Source organism: Phymastichus coffea, unplaced genomic scaffold (assembly GCF_024137745.1).
Source record: "Phymastichus coffea isolate CEN01 unplaced genomic scaffold, Cenicafe_Pcof_1.1 PCOF00009, whole genome shotgun sequence".
NCBI lineage: Eukaryota > Metazoa > Arthropoda > Insecta > Hymenoptera > Eulophidae > Phymastichus > Phymastichus coffea.
The window spans coordinates 659,112-668,446 of record NW_026706820.1 but is presented as its reverse complement, the minus strand read 5'-3'; positions in this window follow the sequence as shown (position 1 = coordinate 668,446).

Here is a 9,335-nt window from a genome sequence, read left to right as displayed (position 1 = left end):
GTACATAATATTGACAAAAGTAAAAACTATCTACTTTATTATGCTTTTCCATACACAAAAATGCCCTTATGTTATCTTGTTTCTCGGTTGCGACGTCGTCGAAAATCATGATAGAATTTGGTTGTGCTTTATCTGGCGAGATAACTGACTCATGTTTACTAAACAAGTAATATTGCACTCCATATATTGGCTCCAATAAATTTCTTAGAAACTGATACTTGTGTTGGTTCAGTGACTTTGAATAAACATATACATTTTCAAATTTATGACCAATTGGAAGGGTAATTAACGTTAGAAAACAGTTAATTTTTCCACAGTTACTTAGTCCACAGAAAACTGCTCGTATACTATCTGGCAGCTGTTGGATTACTGGGATAAATTGAAAATGACAAGCACCTTTTATTATTTATGAATATATATATATATATATAAGTAAGACTGTACAAATACTTTTCTCTAAAGATATGCAAACTCTAATTATATTAACTAAAACACAAATCAAAGATAACACAAAGAGAATAAGAAGAAAGTAGCAGAGCTCCGAGTCGATGATAGAATGTAGTTGTAATGCAGAGCACGCCAGTTGAGCAGCGCCGCACAGCGAAGACGGCGCGGCAAGCTCCCGCGCACATGCGCACAGTATTCCGAACACTCCCTCCACTGTACGCATATGCGCGTGAGCACAAGCAGCTCACTTAGGTCCGTTGGTTTCCGCGTCTGCAAATAATTAAAGACATTCTCGAGCATAGTCAGTTATTAATTATATTATCTCTAATAGCTCTAAAAGAATCGAAAGGAAGAGGCTTTGTAAATATATCTGCTAAGTTTTCTTTATATGGTACCCAAATCAATTTAACTTTTCCTTCAGTTACGCACTGTTTAATGTAGTCACCATGTACTTTAGACAATTTATTTTTAGTTCCTGTTTTCTCTCTATTCTCTAGGCTAACAATTATTTCTTTAACTGAATCATCAAAATTCTTTAGTTTATGGTTTCCTTCTTTTTGTGTGCAGCTGATTGAGGACTTATTATCGCATCTGATAATTATAGGGTACATAGTTTTTCCTAACATGTCTCTAAGAGCTTTATCTAATGAGATCATTTCTTGACATGCTTCGCTCATTGCGTAATATTCAGCATGACAGGTCGAGAGATTGATTACACTTTGTTTGTGGCTTCTCCACATAACGGAGTCTCCAAATAGTCGTGCAACCATTCCACTTGTTGAAGATGAATCAGCATTGTCTCTAAAACTTGCATCTGTAAATACTTCTAAGTTTTCAGTGACTCCTCTATATATTAGTCCTATATCAGAACTTCCTCTAAGATATCGCATGATCCTCTTTACATCAATCCAATCCTCTATGGTGGGATTTGATTGTTTTCTAGCTAGTAAATTTACAGCAAATGCAATGTCAGGTCTTGTGACATTCGCAAGATACATTAAGCTACCTATTGCTTCCCTATAAGGAAATTCTGGTTTTCCCAGTTGTTTCGCTTTCTCCATATTTTTATTGTTTCTAACCTTGACTTGTCTAGTTATCATCGGCGTGTTTTGTGGTTTGCTTTCATTCATATTGAATCTCTCTATACCTTTTTCGTATATTTGCTTTGACTTAATATTATTTGTTTAGATTCTCTGTCTCTAGTGATTTGAATACTTAAGTATTCTTTGGGTTCTCCTAATTCTTTCATTTTAAATACAGAGCTTAGGTGTCTCTTAACTTCATTAATCTTGTTAGAATTATTCCCTGCTAAAAGTATATCATCTACATATAAAATAAGTAATATCATTACGCCATTCTTTCTGTATGTAAATAAACAGGGTTCATTTATATCTCTCTGTAAACCTAATTTTTCTACCTCAGTCGAAAACCTTTGATTCCATTTCTTAGGACTTATTTTCAAACCGTATATAGCTTTATGTAATTTACAAACTCTATTTTCTTTCGTGTGTTTATCTAACATTAATCCATCTGGTATTTCGATGTATATTTCTTCCTCTAGTTCACCGTTTAAGAATGCAGTTTTCACATCCAGTTGACATACTTCAAGATCTAATTTATTGATTATAGCGAATGCAGCTCTGATTATAGACAGCCTAGATACAGGTGCATACGTTTCTCTTAGTTCGTATTCATTGGTATCTTTAAATCCTCTAACTACTAGCCTAGCCTTAAATGTTGTTTTTCCTTCTGAGTCAATTTTTCTTTTAAGTACCCATCTACTGTCTATTATGTTGGCTTTATTGCCTTTCTGATTCATCGATGGTTTCTCTACTATACTCCATACATTATTTTCACGCATGGACTCTAATTCATCGTTTATTGCTTTAGACCAGTTCATTTTGTCTTTAGTCTCCATAGCTTCTTTATAATTGGTTGGGTCAGAGTTTAGCGTAGCCATCAAACAATAACCTTTTTCATCTTCTCCCAATGCTTCGGTTTCATTATATTGAGTTATAAAGGCAAAACTGTTATCTACTAGATTAGCCTTTCCTTCTGACATGGCTTTGTAGTCTCGTTTTATCTTGCTGCTTCCTTTAGGCTGCACTCTATTATGTTTTTCTGATATGCGATCAATTATTCTTTTTCTCTTGTTGGTTTTATTTGTCTCTAATTGTTTTCCTATGGATTCTGTGTCGTTTAATCGTTTTATGTTTTCCGAGTTACCGGTATTGAATATATCCATGGTCTCCTCTGGTGTTTCTTTATCATTGTCATTTGGAATAGAGTTTGAATCCTTATTCCATTCTTTAGTAATTTCTTCATGTTTATCAATATTTTTATAAGTTAATTTTTCCAGGAATTTCACATGTTTGGTTAGAATTAATTTTCCGGACTGAGGATGCCATAGTATATATCCATTACTGGTTTGTCCTACTAAAATTCCTTTTATAGCCTTTTCGGATAATTTGTTTTCAGATAACGGTTTCTTTGCATAAGCTATACATCCAAAACGCCTGATCTTTTCTAAATGATTTTTCTTATTAGGGGATATCGTATTCAAAGGAGTTTTGAATTCTATAGACGAATTTGGAGTTCTATTATATACATCTACAGCTACTTCCAGGGCTAAGTTCCATAAAGACTTTGGTAGTCCTGAATCTATCATTAATGATCTTAATTTTTCTAATATAGTTCTGTTGAATCTTTCAGCAGTACCATTATGGGGAGGTGTATATGGATTCGAAAAATTTGACTCTAAATTTTCCCTTTTCATGACTTCTAGAAATTCTCCTCCTGTAAATTCCCTAGCGTTATCTGCTCTTATATAGCAAGCTCTCAAATTCTTACCTGTCAAATTCCTCATGGTATTTAAATAGTTTTCTAAGCATTCTCCTGCTTCAGATTTGTTTGTTATTGCATACGTTTTGGCAAATTTCGAAAAATCGTCTATGAAAGCTATTATATATTTCTTTCGACCAGGGTAAGTAATTGTTTTAAATGGACCTATTATATCGGTGTGAGTTAGTTGAAGTGGATGATCGGCTCTAGTTCTTATTTCTTTAAAAGGTTGTTTACTCATTTTGGACATTGTGCATACTTCACAGTTCTTAATATTTTCATTAAATTTTACATTGCTAAGTTCTTTATTTATCTTTAGCAATTTTAATAGGTAATCATATGATGGGTGTCCTAGTCTTACATGCCACAACATCCCTTCATCTAACTCCTCTGAATATCTTTTCTCGAGTTCGAAAGACGTGAATATATCATCCATTGGTTTTTCGTTCTTAAGATCATCTAGTGAATAATTTTCGAAGTCTCTATATTGGCTAAGTTTAGGTATAGATTCATTTGTAACTAACTCCCTCCCAAATTCTGAATCTATGTCTTTATTGTTTTCTGTTTCTACATTTTGTGGGTCTTTTGAAATATTTTCTAGCGTTATTAACCGTGCTCTACAATAATATTTATTATATGTTTGTCTATCCGGATTCTCTATTTTATTCTTTACTTCTAATTGTATAAGCCAGTTTGGTTTCTTATAGTACCCGGTTAGAAAAGTAGATCCGTCATTTTTATCGAATATTTTTAAAATTTTGTCATCTAGATATATACTAAATCCAGCATCGACAAATTTCCTAAGGGACATCAGATTTTCGGATATATCAGGGGCTGCTATAACATTGGATAGTCTAATGGTATGACCTTCATTGTTTAAGCTCTTTAGGTATAAGTCTCCTTTTCCGTCTATCTCGATATCAGCCGATTTGTTTTTATTCGCACTTTTAATATAAGTTCCTGAACTTTTCTTAAAGTTTCGCAATATGAAAGCTTTGTTTGTAATATGTTCTGTGGCTCCGGAATCTAATAGGAAGGTTATTTTATTGTTTATTGTATCAATGTTATTCTTACCTTCAGTAAGTGCTACTGCAGCGTTTGCCAGTTTCTGTTTATTTTTGTCTCCACTTGGGTAGTAGGTTCTGCTTGCGCCACGTTTGCCTACTCTACCGTTATTGCGACCTCTAGGGTTACGACTTTTGTTATCTCTATTATTATCGTAATAACCTTTGCCTCTTTTACTATTACCGTTACCTCTATTATATTTTCCTCTGTTACCTCTATAATTAACTCTTCCTTTTGATTCTTTTGACTCTCTATTGTTATTATTATTATTATTTGCAACATACTCTCCACCACGGTGCGACCCGTCTCCACGTGGACAGGTTCTGCCTGTGTGATGTGCAAAATCTCTGCATATGTAGCAGAACCACAGCCCGTACTGGATCAGCGGGCAAGAGTCAGAGACGTGATCGACATTGAATCGATCACATCTAAAACACTTGCCGCTGGGACCAGCACCGGCCGTGGCTGCAGCACTTGGTCTAGCCACGTTAGCGGAGGCTCCCTTCGCAGCGCCGGAACTTCGCAGATCGGCTTCGAGCTGTCGGATGAAATTTTTCATTTCTTCAAAGTTCATTCCTCTACCTTTGGTCTGTTTCGTAATTATATCCATTTCTCTGATCCGTGGATATGTATCCTTCACAGCTTTCATAAAGGCAGACGTTTTCTCTGCGTCAGTGAGGGGAATGGCTGTATCGCATAGTTCATATTCTCTAATAATTGAATCAAATTTATCTATGAATACTGAAACTTTATCCTGTTTATTGATTTTAATACTGTACAGCTCCTCTCTCACTTTAGCATCGTCTGTGTTTGCCTCTATTCTTCTGTGTTCTCTGATTTTCGTTAATATTTCTTTAGGGTCATTTATGTTAAGAATTATTTTGTGATAGTTTTCATCTAGATGATTTATTATAATGTCTCTAACTAATCTATTTCTTTTATCAACTTCGTCAACATCGAAGATTTTTTTGGGTCTAGTGTTTGAGTCTATGACGTCTAATAATTCTTTTGCCGATAGTTCAGAGTTCAATCGATCCAACCATACATTGATATTAGCCTTGGACGTAAGGGTATAATCCCTTTTAAAAGATGCTTTGGATGTGGAGTTAGTACTCTCTATTGTTTTGGCTAATGCACCAAAGGTCTGGTTTATTTGGTTACTAATATCGGTAGTAAGGTTGTTTCGGTTGATCTCTGGATACGTTGCATCAGGGTTAGTTACAATGTCTCGATCAGTTAATTCAGGAGCTCTAGTGTTATTATTATTAGATGTTGCATCGATATCAGGGTCTAAAATTCTTTCGATGGAAAACGGATGGTTTCCACCACTTGATAAAGGCGAGGAGGTTATCACGCTAGTGTTAGTACGGGCGTCTTTATGTTTTGATCCTACCGTGAGTTTTTGGATCTCGAGTCGCTTTGACTCGAGTGAGGCGTCCATTATCAGTCTTGCCTCTTTGATGGCCTCGTTGATCTGAGGCCAGGCTTTGGCCTGTAGCTCGGCCACTTTTTCAGCAGAGGCCATTATGGACTCGAGTCGGGTGGCGAGGACAGTGTTAGGGTCTTCCCTGGGCGGTGCGTAGACCGAGCCAGCCCTTGGAGGAGGTCGAAGGGGCACTATCATGCGGGGGTTACGAGTTCTCGCACTGGTTGTTGCGGTGGGTCGCAAGGAGTTCGATGGGACGACGAACTCGGGGCCCTGGTCGTCTGTTGTTGTATCGGAAGCAGGGGTTGACGACAATGCGTCACTGGTAACAGTTGAGGGTGCTAAGGAACAATATCTCCATTTAAACATTCGGTACTTAACTCTGATTAATCGCGGATCCGCACTCTATTACTCTAAGATTGTTCGATAGCTATCCAAGCTCTAAAACTTATTATATTTGTTAATATTTATGTATATACCTGTCTCATCCGCCTCCGTCTCCTGACCGACAACGCGGTCCCCCTCCATTGCCTCCCCCATCTCCTGATTAGCCTCGCTGTTCATCTATAAATAAAAAATTGACCGAATGTTTCTTCTAACTGTTTATAAAAGGCGGGCTAACAATAGGCTTCTTTCTTATATCTGTCGGGTACATCCGACAAATACAGTCAGAAAGCCAACAACTAATTGCCCAATAAACCGGTACTGCTCCCGTGATCCCTCCTTTTCTATTGACCATACATAGCGCAAATTACTGGGGAGGGGCGATCGCTCACGTTTACAATACCAGGCTCATCACGCAATCAATCGTTAAATTCGCAAGAGGTGTTGACTATACATAGTGCAACAACCTCGACTTTATCAGGAGATATCACGGAATATATATACAAATTTTTGGCTCTTAATATCTCTAAAACGGTAAACTATTCTTCTAAGAATTTAAACTAATTTTAAGATTATAATTTGCAAGTACATACATAATTTAATATAATTATTATATGTATATATATATATTAATGTTATATTTATAAATATTAAATGTTGATATTATGTGTATTTAATTTTATTTTATATATGGTATTGGTTTTATTTTGATCTACATTAGCTTAATCGTGGTACATGTCATGTGCGCAGGCAGTCCCATACCGGGTCACTGTCTGGTATTTGACAATTCACTCCAAAGTTGCAACGGACCTTAGGTTGTGTCACAAGTACCGTTGTGAACACACCTTAGTAGCGCGCGCGCTCACTACCTCTACTTTTTTTCTTTTTCCTCTAGCTGTTTGTTGCGCGCGCATTCTCTCTCGTTATACTATTCGTTTGGCGCATGCGCGATGCTACTCTTTTATCGCGCGCTTTCTTGTTGCCTCGTGTTTTAGCCGGGTGTCATGGCGTCGAGCCCTTTGTTCAACCGTCACTCATGATACCGACTTTCAATTGCATTTAATTCACGAACAAGGCTATGTCACTCGCGAGATATCTAATGTTACTGTTTCTCTGTGTTTACGTTGTTGCCTCTAACCTTGATCCGAGCCATGTCTTTACGCCACTGCACGATAAAACGCGACAGAAAAACCGCACTATTCTGCAATTTTATTAATGTCGTAAATTTACTTTAGAATTCCAGCCTTCTTATTAATTCGCTCTAATATGTTATTCCGTCTCTTTTCTAATGATTACGCGCTCGATATTTTTATTAGTCTACGACTGACTAAATGTTAAATAAAAAATATTCGTTCTTCGAGTATTTTGCGTATTCGGAATGCGACACTTTCCGTGTGCTTATTAGCTCACTTTGCTTTTTTTTGTTATTTATCGCGAACTCGTGTTGCTCAGGTAGATTCTTTTCAGCTCACATTAATAATTTTTTTTTACCATACCTCTATGATTCACAATTTTTTCTTTTGCTGCGCAGTGGAGGCGTGGCAGGGCCGATAACCTGTTGGATTACTGGGATAAATTGAAAATGACAAGCACCTTTTATTATTTATGAATATATATATATATATATATATATATATATATATATATATATATATATATAAGTAAGACTGTACAAATACTTTTCTCTAAAGATATGCAAACTCTAATTATATTAACTAAAACACAAATCAAAGATAACACAAAGAGAATAAGAAGAAAGTAGCAGAGCTCCGAGTCGATGATAGAATGTAGTTGTAATGCAGAGCACGCCAGTTGAGCAGCGCCGCACAGCGAAGACGGCGCGGCAAGCTCCCGCGCACATGCGCACAGTATTCCGAACAGCAGCAATTCACCATATCTTTCTTTTCGTTTCTTAGTTTCCACTACCCCATCGAAATTTATAACCCGAATTTTGAAAGGTTGCTCCTTAAAATCCATGTTGTTTGCTTATCACTGAGTCACTAACGAATGAGTCCAAGACTATAAAAAGACTGCTTATATATTTAGGACTTCATTAAACTATCATCTTTCAAAGTAGTATGATCTCTCATTATCATTACAGAAAGACTGGTAGTGGTCTAGTGAACAAGATTATCATTAACGTACGTCAGAAGTTTATTTACCTGTTTGTCAGTACTTTGCATCAGAAACTAATTTGAAAAAATAATTGGCTCGAGGTGATCCTGGTAGAAATCCACTGAACGATGCTTGGAAAATCACGATATTGCATATTCTCTCAATAAAGATAACATTGTAGCGAGAAACGATGCCAATGATATTTTAGCTAAAAAGACTTAGGACAGAGTGAGTGCTAAGGATAGTACTTATGATGAGAAAGCAGCTGCTTTTGCTGTAACGAACATTATGAAAATCAATAGTAAATTTGGTATGGGAATAAATATATTTATAAACAAAAGCCTCAACAACAACGTGTAAAGAAACGAGATAAAGGTATTAAAGAACGGCAATCACGAAAGAAATCGTAGAATAAGTAAAAAACAAACGACATCATTGAAAGAAATCGTAAAAGCTGCTACGAAAACTACTGTACCTAGCAACCGTTCGCTGTTAGTTATTCGCTCTGTTATAAAGGGTACCAAAAAAGCGGTAAAAAAGATCGAAGGAACAAGAAAATATATATACCACGTAATTTATCAATTCCGAAAGCTATAGGTGGAGCTCTTTCTTTTTTAATTCCATTAGTTGACGTTTTGAGCGCCACTAGTGCTTTCGCTAGAGACGATGCTTCAATAGCAAAGGCAGTCAACAGTGCTAAAAATGAATTAAAAGAGGCTCATAGACATAATAAGACTATGAAAGTAATTGCTATAGGTAAAGTCCTTTACTTAAAGCCACATAATAAAGGTTATGGTCTGCATCTCAAGCCGCATAACAATGCGAGAGGTCTAAAAAAAATATCGAAGTAGCTTTACCTAATCGTCCACTGACAGATCTAGATATAAAAAAAAATATGCTTAATTAATGACAATTAATAATTTTCGAGGAGTTTTAATACGTAATACCTTGTCAGCTAATGGATCTCGCTATCAGGAGTGGGCTATAAGAATTTAGATGATAAAAATGGTCCAGGTACTCATTGGGTAGCCTACAAAAAGAAGATGAGGTTATATAC